The sequence below is a fragment of the Lathyrus oleraceus genome, chromosome 6 (genome assembly GCF_024323335.1).
Source record: "Lathyrus oleraceus cultivar Zhongwan6 chromosome 6, CAAS_Psat_ZW6_1.0, whole genome shotgun sequence".
NCBI classification, from domain to species: domain Eukaryota; kingdom Viridiplantae; phylum Streptophyta; class Magnoliopsida; order Fabales; family Fabaceae; genus Lathyrus; species Lathyrus oleraceus.
The window spans coordinates 11,013,812-11,027,263 of record NC_066584.1 but is presented as its reverse complement, the minus strand read 5'-3'; the positions used below and the strand labels follow the sequence as shown (position 1 = coordinate 11,027,263).

Here is a 13,452-nt window from a genome sequence, read left to right as displayed (position 1 = left end):
TTAACATGTACCTTATATATTATATATTAGCATTTCAAGTATTGTTCCAAATTCAAGAAATGAACTTATCATGTTGAATGAGCAAAAGCTGTAAGAAAACTTTATTCAAATAAAGCCATGGCAATGTAAGTTATGTTTTTTATCAGGTGAACATTTGATATTTTTATTCACTATAAAATTATATATCTTTTGTTTTATTTATAATGATGAAGATATATAATATCTGTTATATATGTGTAATTTTTTCAGATGTATGATCAAGTATGATCATTTTGAATTATAGAGCCTGAGTGAGTACTATAATAGAAAATATTCAAAATGGTAGATGAAGAATTATATTTTAAAACTATTTTGAGGAGGAAGAATGCTGCAAAAGCCAGAATTTATAGAAAGAGTGTTATTGATGACAAGAAATCTAAGAGGTTGAAAACTGCTCTAAAAGAAAACGGTACATTTGATAAAAGACGCGGCAATGACTCAACAGCTTTGAGGATACCACTATCAGAACTTTCGCCAAACATACTAAATGACGGTCGTGGTATAGCCAACGTTGAAGTAAGTCGTCAACTTCATTCATCCTTAAAGACTAAGCCAAGTACCAATAATAATATCAGATCAAAAAGGATATCAAGCAGAAACATTACCAAATTAGGAGTTAACTTATCTAAGAGGTTTGACAATACATTTGCTGCAACAACATCAAACCAAGATCCAATACCAGAATTGCAACTCAATGAGCTTTTTGCATCTGATAGTGGAGACGATAATATGAATGATGAATCTGACGGTATATTCTTAATTATTTTTCATTTGAGTTAATTTGTGTATGATATGTCATAGAATATTACAATATTCTTAACACAATAAATGTTATGTCAAAAGGTTACAGTTCAGCAACAAATTCAAGTTTTGATGAAGATGAAATGTCTAATGGAACAAATGCTATGGAAACTTTTGAAATTACATCAGGTATTTTAAAATGATTTACTATAAATAATATTTTATTATTATGAAATACAACTCATTTAACATATGAATTAAATACTATTGATGATCAGGAGGGTATTATGATATAGGGGATCCTGTCATTGAATGTCAATATTGTGGTGCAAATATGTGGTATTCGGAAAGGAAAAACAAATGTCGTCATGCGTCCAATCCTAAATTTTCCATGTGTTGTGGATCAGGAAAAGTTCAGTTACCTTTGTTAAAACCCGCTCCTAAAGTTCTACAACATCTGTTGTTTGACAACGAATCATGTGAATCAAAAAATTTCCAACAACAAATTCGAATGTACAATGTTATGTTTGCATTTACATCTCCCGGTGCAAAAGTGGACAATCGACTTAACAACGGTAGATGCCCTCCCAATTTTCGTATCCAAGGTCAATCATGTCACCGAATAGGAAGCATGTTACCGATGCCAGGTCAAAATCCACGATTTGCACAACTATATGTTTATGACACTGAGAATGAAATTGAAAACAAAATGCATGGATTCAGGTTAGATATCTATTATTTTCCAAACTTTAAATTTATTTATTTAAGAAACTTGCAATAAACTGTTTCAACTCTTTTCATTATAGGTCAAAAAGTGGAGTTGATGTTAATATTGTGAGAAAACTATCTGAAATGTTATATGAACATAATGTTCATGCACAATCATTTCGCATGGCAAGGGACAAACTTTGTGAAGAAGGTGTTTCTGATTTAAAACTTCGTTTAATATCTGAACGAAGAAATGATGGAAGGATATATAATCAACCAACTGTATCCGAAGTAGCTGCTTTAATTGTTGGAGATGTCGACACTGCAGAAAAAAGAGACATTATAGTGCAAAAACAATGTGGCGAACTTCAAAGGATAGATGAGTATCATACCAGTTATTTAGGATATCAGTACCCATTATTATTTCCATATGGTGAGGATGGATATAGACCTAATGTGAGGCACCGTGATAAAGGGACAAATATTCGCCACTTCACAGACATAACACAGTCAGAACAGAACAATAAAGATATTCCTTGGAAAGAAGCAACAAAGCGAAATCGACTTACAATAAGAGAGTGGTTGGCCTTTAGAATTCAATCAAGATCTAATGAAGCACATACATTGTTGCGATCAAGGAGACTTTATCAACAATTTTTGGTAGATGGTTTTACAATGATGGAATCAGAAAGACTTAGGTGGCTTCGAAACAATCAGTCAAAACTGAGGGTTGGCAAGTATCACAATTTGAATGAATATAATTCAAATGGAGAAACGCACGGGTCAAACACAGGTAAGAGGGTTGTGCTACCTTCTTCATACGTTGGTAGTCGTAGATATATGAATCAACTATACTTTGACGGAATGGAAATATGCAGCTATGTCGGATTTCCAGATCTTTTCATTACATTCACATGTAACCCCAACTGGCCTGAAATTCAGCGTTTGCTTGGTTATGTTCATCTAAAAGCATCAGATCGTCCTGACATCATTTCAAGAGTCTTTAAAATGAAATTTGATGAGCTTTTGTCTGATCTCACAAAGAAAAGTCTATTGGGGAAAGTTCTTGCATGTGAGTAACTTATTCCATATTCAATTAATCGTATTGTTATTTTCAAATTTATCATTCGTGTGCTGACTATTGTATATATTTTATATATTTATTTTTATAGATATGTATACGATTGAGTTTCAAAAGAGAGGATTACCACATGCTCACATCTTAATTTTCCTCCATCCATCTAACAAATATCCAACTCCAAGTGATATTGATCGCATTATTTCAGCTGAAATACCTGACCAAGATACCAATGAAGAGTTGTATAATTTGGTTAAAACTCACATGATTCATGGCCCGTGTGGATTTGCAAATCGATCTTCACCGTGCATGAAAGATGGAAAATGTTCTAAATATTTTCCAAAACAGTTTCAGCCCGAAACAATTGTTGATCAAGATGGGTTTCCGGTATATAGAAGAAGGGACAATGGACATACAGTTTTTAAGAATGGAATTCAAGTCGATAACCGGAATGTTGTTCCATACAATGCAAAGTTGTTGACAAAGTACCAAGCTCACATAAACATGGAATGGTGCAATCAAAGTACATCGATTAAGTACTTATTCAAGTACATCAACAAAGGTTACGACAGAATCACCGCTGCCATTGTACCTTATGATGATGGAACTTCCAACCAGCCGCAGAATATTGATGAGATCAAACAGTATATTGATTGTAGGTACGTTTCTAATATATCACTTGAAATATGATGTCATGCAATTTATCTATTTCAACTAAAAGTGTGCAATTTTTCTTTACATGCATGGTGTAGAAAATTTTATATGTACACTGTTTTGACTATATGTGTTATAATAAAATTTATATATTCTGTCTACAATAATCATTCTATTAATTTTAAATCCACTGCCTTTCATTATATTATTTGTAGGTACATTTCTCCGAGTGAAGCATCTTGGAGGATATTCTCCTTTCCAATCCATGGTAGAAAACCAGCTGTTGAGAGACTGTACTTTCATTGTGAAGGTCAAAATTCGGTATATTACACTGATTTTGATCGTATCAATACAGTTCTGGAAAAACCAAGTGTAACTGAATCGATGTTTACATCATGGTTCGAAGCAAATTGCAAGTATCCTGAAGCACAATTTAACTTACAGCAAATTTGTTTCAAAATTTGTTTATGTTAAGAAAAAAAGAGAATGGAAACCCCGTCAAAAAGGTTACACAATTGGTAGGCTTATATGGGTTCCTCCAACAACTGGCGAATTGTACTATCTTAGATTGATGCTCACACATGTCAAAGGCCCCCGCAGTTATAATGATATAAAAACAGTGAATAACGTAAAATATGATACTTTCCAGGATGCCTGTTTTGCTATGGGTTTTATCGGCGATGATAGAGAATTCATTGCAGCTATTAAAGAGGCAAATCATTGGGGTTCAGGTCAATATTTGAGATTACTATTTGTTCACATGTTATTATCAGGAAACATTAACAGGCCAAGACATGTATGGAGTAAAACATGTCATCTCTTAGCTGATGGAATACTATATGCTCAACAGCGAATTGCAAACAATAGAGGTATTATTTTTCCTATATTGTGAATTTTTATTATATTTATTTGTTTGATTCTTAAAAGTAATTATTTTTATAGTTTACACTTATAATTACTATTGTATAAAGGTTTGAGGTTGTCGGATGAAGAGATAATGAATTTACATTAATTGAGATTGAACGAAATCTTCAAAGGAAAAGCCGAAGTCTAAAGGATTTTGCTGGAATGCCTTATCCAAGTGGATATGTGGTTGAGCAGTTGGGAAATAAGCTCATATACGAAGAGCGGAGTTATAATCCAGCCGAACAATTGCAAGAATACAATAATTTGTTCTTAAATCTTACAGGTAAATATGTTAAATGTTTGTAAGTTTTGTCATAATTTTATAAAGTTAACTTTTAAAGTATGATTTTATCTTACAATTTTTTTTAATGTATAATTAATTTATTCACTGCATGTTTGCTATGTATTTTTTTAAAATTAGATGAGCAAAGAGGTGTATTCAAGCGAATAATGGAAGCAGTAAACAATCAACAAGGAGGCGTATTTTTTTTGTATGGATACGGTGGCACAGGGAAAACCTACATGTGGAGAACTCTAGCTTCCTACATAAGATCAAAGAAACAAATTTGTTTAACTGTTGCTTCATCGAGCATAGCTTCACTACTACTTCCAGGAGGTCGAACGGCTCATTCAATGTTCAAGATTCCAATACCTACAATGGAGTCTACTACATGTAATATCGACAAAGGTAGTCATCGTGCAGAGCTACTAAAAATGGCAAAGTTGATAATTTGGGATGAAGCTCCAATGGCACACAGATTTTGTTTTGAAGCGTTTGATAAAACCCTTAAAGACATAATGGGGCGTTCCAATTGTTCTGACAAATTATTCGGAGGGAAAGTAATTGTATTTGGTGGAGATTTTCGGCAAATATTACCAGTTGTACCAAGGGGCAGCCGTTCAGATATAATACATTCTACAATAAATTCATCATACATCTGGGATCATTGTGTTGTGTTGAAGCTTACAAAGAACATGCGACTCCAACAAGCCGGCAATACTTCAAGTACATCTGAATTAGAATTGTTTTCTAATTGGATATTAAAAGTTGGCGATGGGAAATTGGAAGAACCTAACGATGGTTACACGGATATTCCTATTCCAAATGATTTCTTAATTTCTAACTATGATGATCCACTAGAAGCCATTGTTAGTGAAACATATCCGAATTTTCTTAACAATTACAAGAATCCAGAATTTTTGCAATCAAGAGCTATATTGGCAGGAACAATTGAAACAGTTGACATCATAAATCAATACGTTTTGGGATTCATACCAGGTATGCGTTATCCATTGTAAACATATTTATAGATACATTCATATATTTATATGTACTAACATAGATTTATAATAATAAAATTTCAAAATTTTTCCCAAAGGTGAAGAAAAGGAATATTTAAGTTCAGATTCTGTAGACACTTTTGACGGTGAAGGAAATGAAGCTTTTGATGTTTTGACCCCGGAATTTTTGAATACACTTACAACTTCCGGTCTACCTAACCACAAGATTAAATTGAAGATTGGGACCCCTATTATGTTGCTTCAAAACATTGATCAACCTGAAGGTCTCTGCAATGGAATAAGGCTTATAGTTACAAGATTGGCAAACCACATTATCGAGGCAAAGATTATATCTGGAAAGAATATTGGAGGGGTTATCTATATTCCAAGAATGGATATGACTCCAACACAATCTCCGTGGCCATTCAAAATGACTAGAAGGCAATTTCCCATAACTATATGTTATGCTATGACAATTAACAAATCTCAAGGTCAGTCATTGGATTATGTTGGATTGTATTTGCCTAGAAGTGTATTTAGTCATGGTCAACTATATGTTGCAATATCAAGGGTCAAAAGCAAAAAAGGGCTTAAGATATTAATCCATGACAAGGATAACCATCCATTGAATTCTACAACAAACGTCGTGTTCAAAGAAGTTTTTGAAAACTTATAGAACGTAAGTTTTTCATTAGTTATATTATATCAACAAATGTCGTTGTTTATTATTAGAATTTTATTGAATGAGTTGTATAAAATATACATTATGTTTTAACATTTGTTTATATGGATGTAATTGTTTTTTACAGGGTAATGAATCATCACTTCCTAAAAGGTTGCGGGCAGGTTTTGTATAAACCTAGTTTTTTAAGGACCAAAGAATTGTATGAAGTTAAATCATTTTTGTTGCTGGACTTATTTCTCACAATTTTAACTAAAATTGTGAACCTTTTGTTTCAATATCTTTTGTTGCATTAAACCTTACTGTATCAATTGCAATTAATTTCAACATTTGGTAGTATTCATTACTATATTTTAAAACAAATGAGGTTCTGGTATTTCTTTTACATGGTTTATGTATTTTGGTTAAATAATCATTTATTATGAAGGTTAATATTTGCGCTTTTATACCTCAAATTAGTAACAGATTGGAAAATTTCATCCATTACTAAATAAATATATTTTTATTTCTTATGTCCAAAATCTCAATGATAAATGGAATGTTTAATCATAACATTAACAATGGAATGTTTATTATATATCAATATACCAATAAATTGTAAAAATATTTTTGTATTATATTTTTTGATTATTTCCTTAATATAGTATACAAAAAAATTAAGCAAATTATATTACTATAAATTAATAATGTTTTATTTTATTATGTCCCAAACTGGAAAAAGTTATTTGTGGAAATTTTTTGAACCCATTTATTGATCATTTAACATCCATTACATTAAAAAAATCTCTTATGCAATAAATTTGTGTACGTTGATCCAACCATATATATATATATATATATATATATATATATATATATATATATATATATATATATATATATATATATATATATATATATATAAACAAAAAATATATTATATTATATTTTTTAAAAATAAATTATTGCACTTGCGCGACCCGTGCGAACGCATGGGTCCTTTACTAGTTTAATTATGAAACATAAACATTAAATAAAATAATGGATGAAACATAATTAGTTAAAATATTTAATTTTATTTTACACTATGTTTCATCCATTATTTTATTTAATGTTTATTTTTATAAAATTAAAATATTCTTTTATTCAATACTCTTTTTCATTAAATAATTCTTTTTATAAAATAAAAAATTTATATTTTATTTAATTTTATTATAATGAATTTTAAATAAACATAAATATTTTAACTTTCTACGTTCATATTTAATATGTCGAATGAATATTATCTATATTTTATATTTAATGTTATAATATAAAATTGCGATTGTACTCTTAAGAAATTAAAATGCAAATATTAAATAATATTCTTAACTTATATATTTTAAAACAATGATAAAATTAAATTAAATATATATTTAGTTAATTTAAAATTTTAAAATAGGTATAAAAGTTCTAAGTGAAAATAATTAAGACAAATATATAGAGATGAAAAAAATTAATCTATTGTAATTATACATTATTTTAAAACTAAGTGAAAAAAAATTCAACTAAGGTTTAGTAATTTATTAATCTACTGTAATTATACACGGTATATTAAATATATGATGAAACAAATTAACATGAAGGGTATATATATATATATATATATATATATATATATATATATATATATATATATATATATATATATATATATATATATATATATATATATATACATATATACTTAAAAAAATATATAACTATAAAAATTACAATTACTATAGTATAATTATTCTCATATTTATGTCGATGCTATTAAAAAGATATTAAATTTAATGACTTATTTAATAACAAATATTTATTTTCTATATATATTTTTTAATAAATTTAAATTAATAATTTTTAATAAATTAAAATTAATAATGAGAATAATTATTATGCACTGTCAGTGTATTTCAATTAAATTCATTAGCAAATTATAATTATTTTATTATTGTAATTAACAGTATAAAATTTAGGATACGATAACTGCCCTTATTTAATCAACTTTAAAATGAGATGATGATTACAGTGAGTCTTCATCCTCTCATGGTGGAAGATGATTAAATATAGAGAGGGACCATAACTTTGTTCACAAAGATAGGGGTTCTAGGGATTAACAAGGATTGAACAACCCTTGACGTTCTGTTGATATCCAAACCAACCCTTGATGGAACCCTGATGATACCCCTAATGGTTAGTTTCAGCCCATCCGGGTGAAACTTGTAAGGATTCCTATGATCATCCGATCATGTTACAAAATTAAGGAATGACTCTGACGATTCTCTGGTCGTTGTGATTCCTATGATCATCCGATCATTTTATGGAATTTTGGTAGGAGTCTAACGATCCTCCGGTTGTTGCAATTCCTATGATTATCCGATCATTTTGGAATTTTGGTAGGACTCTGATGATCCTCTAGTCAATGTAATTCCTATGATCATCTGATCATTTTGAAATTTTGATAGGACTCTAACGATCCTCCGGACATTACAATTTTTATGATCTCCGATCATTTTACAGAATTTTGGTAGGACTCTGATGATCATCAATTCTTTGCAATTCCTATGATCATCCGACTATTTTGGAATTTTGGTAGGACTCTGACGATCTTCCGGTCGTTGTAATTCCTATAATGATTCGATAATATTGGTTTTGGCAGGACTCTGAAGATCCTCCGATCGTTGCAATTCCAATGATCATCCGATCATTTTGGAATTTTGACAGTACTCTGACGATCCTCTAGTCGTTGCAGTTCCTATGATCATCCGATCATTTTATAGTTTTGGTAGGACTTTGACGATCCTCCGATCGTTGTAATCCCTATGATTAATCAATCATTTCAGAATTTTGGTAGGACTCTGGCGATCCTTCAGTCGTTGCAATTCCTATGATCATCTGATCATTTTGTAATTTTGGTAGGACTCTGACGATCCTCCGATCGCTGTAATTCCTATGATCATCTGATCATTTCAGAACTTTGGTAGGACTCTGATGATCCTTCGGTCGTTGCAATTCCTATGATCATCCGATCATTTTTGGAATTTTGGTAGGACTCTGACGATCCTCTAGTCGTTGTATATTGAAACCATGTGTATTTGATGGAATTTATCTCGTGTATGGGATACATCCCTGAGCTAGAGATGTGAGAGGTGAATGTCTGCTTACTAATTGATAACGATCATCCAAGATGACCGACTATTGGATAGATTTTCTTGAAGACTCCCTTTGATGGGGAAATCCTTTTTGAAAAGGCCCTTGTGGAGATATCATTTACTGGGGAAGGCCAATAAGTATTCCTACTTGAGAATTGTACTGGTATAGCCTTGGGTTGAGAATTGAACCGCCATAGGTATGAGAACCGATGCTAAATAACTCATAATTTCCAAGAAATATTATTGTAAGACCCGAGAGTGGTGACAGTGGTATAAGAATCGAAAGAAATAACAATGGTATACGAACCATAAAACAAGATGACAAACGGTATAAGAAACGAAGTGGGGGAATGATGACGGTATAAAAACCGAAGTGACTAGATGACAACAGTGTAAGAACCGAAGTTAACAATGGTGTAAGAACCAGATATGAAAACAAAAGTGTATAAAGGTACTTGTATACTTAGGGAGAGATCCCTATTGGGATTCCGTGAGAACTCTTAAATCGACCTCTCACTACCGTGATACTCAAGAAATAAAGGTACCATGGATAGGAAAATAGGAAGTAGGATATTATCACACATGGTAATAGAGCAATAACTTCTGCTAGGGAGTTTTATGAGAATACGGAATGAAAATGAGATTGATAAAAGAACTCGACGTCTCTACTGTGGGAAGACTGGTGTCACATAAGATAACTGTCTACTGGAGAATAGGCTTCTAGGAGGGGTTCCCTAAAGAGTGTGAGTATTGAGGAAAGTCCTAAGAAATCCCTACAAGGATATGGTGAGGGAATTGTATATCGTTCCAACATATTGGGGGCAATGTTGCTAAGTATTTTCTGCTTGGGGAATGAGTTCCAAGGATACTTGCTGAGGGGATTTTCCTTAAGACCGACTTACTGGGATGTATAACGAGAAAAGATCTGGGAAGAAGCTTGGACGGAGGTCTATTATCGATTTAGTGGGGGATTGATACAGACTCTTATAATGAGTCCTGAGTCTTAGCCTATGCTACATATCTATGTTATGTATGCATATTATGTTATATCATGTATTCATGTTTAGAGTTTGTATGATGTGATGCTCCACATTCATGGATATGCTACACATGATATGATGCATGAATGAGATGTCGTGGATGATTTGTCCATGGATGATATATTATTTTGAAGAATATGGTTTATTTTCTTTCAATGAAGAGTTAAGTGGGACATTCAAAAAGTGGCTTTTGAAGGATGGGTTTTTACATTATTAAGGAGACTGAGCTTTGGGCTTTTTGAGACATTAGGTGAGCTCGAGCTCTTTGATTATGAATATTGGGTGCCAAAAAATATAGGGCTTTTTAGGTAAATGCTAAGTGAAGTTGGGCTTTTGCGAGGTGCCAAGTAGGATTGGGCTTTTGTGAGGAGGCCAAATTCATGTTGTGGGAATATGTCAGATGAATGATATGATATGCATGAGTAGATGCTAGAGCAAAGTGATATGATTAATGCATGACAATGATTTGAATGTTTCAATAAGTGCCTCTGTGATGAGTCGGGGACTGGTAAGGCTTAGAGAGGTTTATTACAAGGCTATTTGTCAAAAGATGGCAAGGTATTACGTCAACATAACTTTTCGATACTCTTTTCGAACTTAACAATTGCTGATGTATGGCAGAGCTTGTATATGCATCTTGAAAGTATTGCAAGGGCTTGTCCCTGCAATATCCTATAGTTACCCCAGTCTGTTGGATCTTTGAAGTGGTTTGGTCTCAATATGAGTTTTGAAGTAGCCTGCCCATACCATACACTTAAGACAAGCTGCCATTGTATGAGCCTTGGAGATATTCGTCCTTGACTAACCAACTCTTGGAATGATCTGCCCCTGATGAGCTGTCTATTGAAGCGGTTTCTTTTGATCAAGCCTTGCAGCAGTCAACCTCAGATTGATTGAGCCTTGGGGGGTGTTACCCTTGTTTGTAGGGCTTATGAAGTATTTTCCTGAAAAAGGAACTTGGATCCCACCATGCTTTGATAGAGCTTGATGTGAACTGCCCTAGTATTTAAATTTTGAAAAGTCTGCCCCTGATTATTAGGGTCTAGAGGAGTGTCCTGAAGAGGAACTTGGATCCCACAATGTTGTGATATGACCTTGATAAGGACTGCCCCTAGTATCTGTATCTTGCAAGGTATGCCCTTGATTAATTAATGTTTGACTAATTCTTGGAACGATCCGCCCTATTGTTAGATACCCAAATGTGCTTATTTGAGCTACCAAATATGGGTATCTTTCACGACATTTCCTTGCTAAAGTGTTCGAAACCACCCTTGTTTTTGATGAAATGCAATACAATGATAAATGATCTTGGTACCTTTGATTTGTGTGTTATTATGCAGGAAGTAGGCATGAAATAATAGAAAATGAAGACACAAGAAATTTGGCAAAGGGATCAAATAAAACAAGCATTCATCAGCTTGCTCGCTAGGCGAGGGCTGTGGCGAGGGACTCGCTAGGCGAGCGTCCAGCGGGAGCCCAGCGAAAAGCTCCAGTATTTTACAGTGGCAAACTTCAACAAACTCGCTAGGCGAGCTGCTAGCGAGGTGTGTAGCGAACACGTCCAGACTTGGTGAAAAGCGCAGCCAGCACTCACTCGCTAGGCGAGCCATTAGCGAGCTCCCAGCGAGCATTCCAGTAGCAAAACCTCTCAACCTTGCTGGAGCGAAGGTTGAAGCGTGGGCTTCGCTAGGAGAAGGTTTTGTTCGCCTAGCGAACATGTCAGTCTGGCAAAGGCTATTTCTTTGGGCGCAGGTGCCTCATTTAGGGGCTCGCTAGGCGAGCCATTCGGCTCGCCTAGCGAGCATGACAGCCCAGTAGCAGCTCTATAAGTAGCAAGGGCTACTTTTTGGAGCCATACCTTACCTTCCATACTTTTGTACTTTTTTAGATATTTTCCAACTTTTGCTCTAGAGATCTTTTGTGACCTAGAAACCATTTCTCTTCATCTCTTAACAATCTTTCACAAAAAGAAGGTGGATTCCCATCCAATCTCGATTATTCGACTCGGATGTTGATCAACCTTCTTCCGAAACTTGTTGACCAAGCTACCATGAAAATGAGTAGCTAAGTCCTTCATTTTGTCAAGGTTAGATGTAGATGATCATTAGCTTTGTGTGTAAATGTAAGGATCTTCATTTGTAAACTCTTTAATGGTGAATATATGGTGAAAACTATGTTCTTATTGAAAACTCTTTGTGTTGGTTTATGATCGAGAGATGTTTACCAACTCTTAACCTAGGTTTTCATCCAATCTTGTTTGTTAGCTAGAGATAGTAATGAATGATTTTGTTCACCATAAGGTTGAACCAAAAAGTTGTCATTTTGATAGATTGTGTTAGAGATAAACAATGGATCAAAATGGGAAAACTCACAATGTGTGTTAGAGATAAACACATTGGGAGGACTTTGTGAAATAGTTTATCATCTAAAGGAGTTTATAATTTTTGTTGATCGAACATATACATGCAAAGTGATCGTCGAACCCTAACTTTGGCAATATTTCTCAAATATTCAAACCAAAACTTTTACCGCATTTTATTACACTTTTATGCAAGATACCGTGACAAACACCAAAACCCCATTGTTACCTCAAGCTAAGATTAAAACAACTATCGAAAGGCGGTGATATCTCACAATCCCTGTGGAGACGATAACAAAAACCCGACACTTAAAAATACATTCAACAAAATGGCGCCGTTGCCGGGGATTGTGAATTGATATTGCGAGCATCGCAATAGTTGTTTAAGTTTTAGCTTTCGAATTTTTGACTTGTGCTTGTAATTTGTTGGGTTTAGTGTGCAGCTTTCGTTTTATGCGAGGGCAAATCCCTGTGGACGAACTTCTTTTTGATCCTGAGATCGAGAGAACCGCAAGGAGGCTTAATAGCAAAACGAGACGAAGGAGGCAACAAGCGAGACATCGACAAGAGCAAGGAGAAAGTTCTTCTACCACAAATCCACCACCATTCATACCTAACATGGAGCCACCACCACCACCGCCTATTTCTACTCCATGCATAAACAGTCCAAGAAACACTGCTCAGTTTGCCAACCACACGGGAAGGCAAGCTGAGATGAAAACGGGAACTCTCAATTTATTATATGGAAGTCCATTCACCGGAATGGACCATGAAGATCCCTTTGCTTTCCTCACAAAATTTTATGAGAT

The 13,452-nt window shown here is 33.5% G+C and overlaps 1 pseudogene; it reads left to right on the top strand.

The window, feature by feature from the left end:
* Window positions 1-318: 318 nt before the first annotated feature.
* LOC127093653 (uncharacterized) lies at window positions 319-6,083 on the top strand (annotated as a pseudogene).
* Window positions 6,084-13,452: the final 7,369 nt, after the last annotated feature.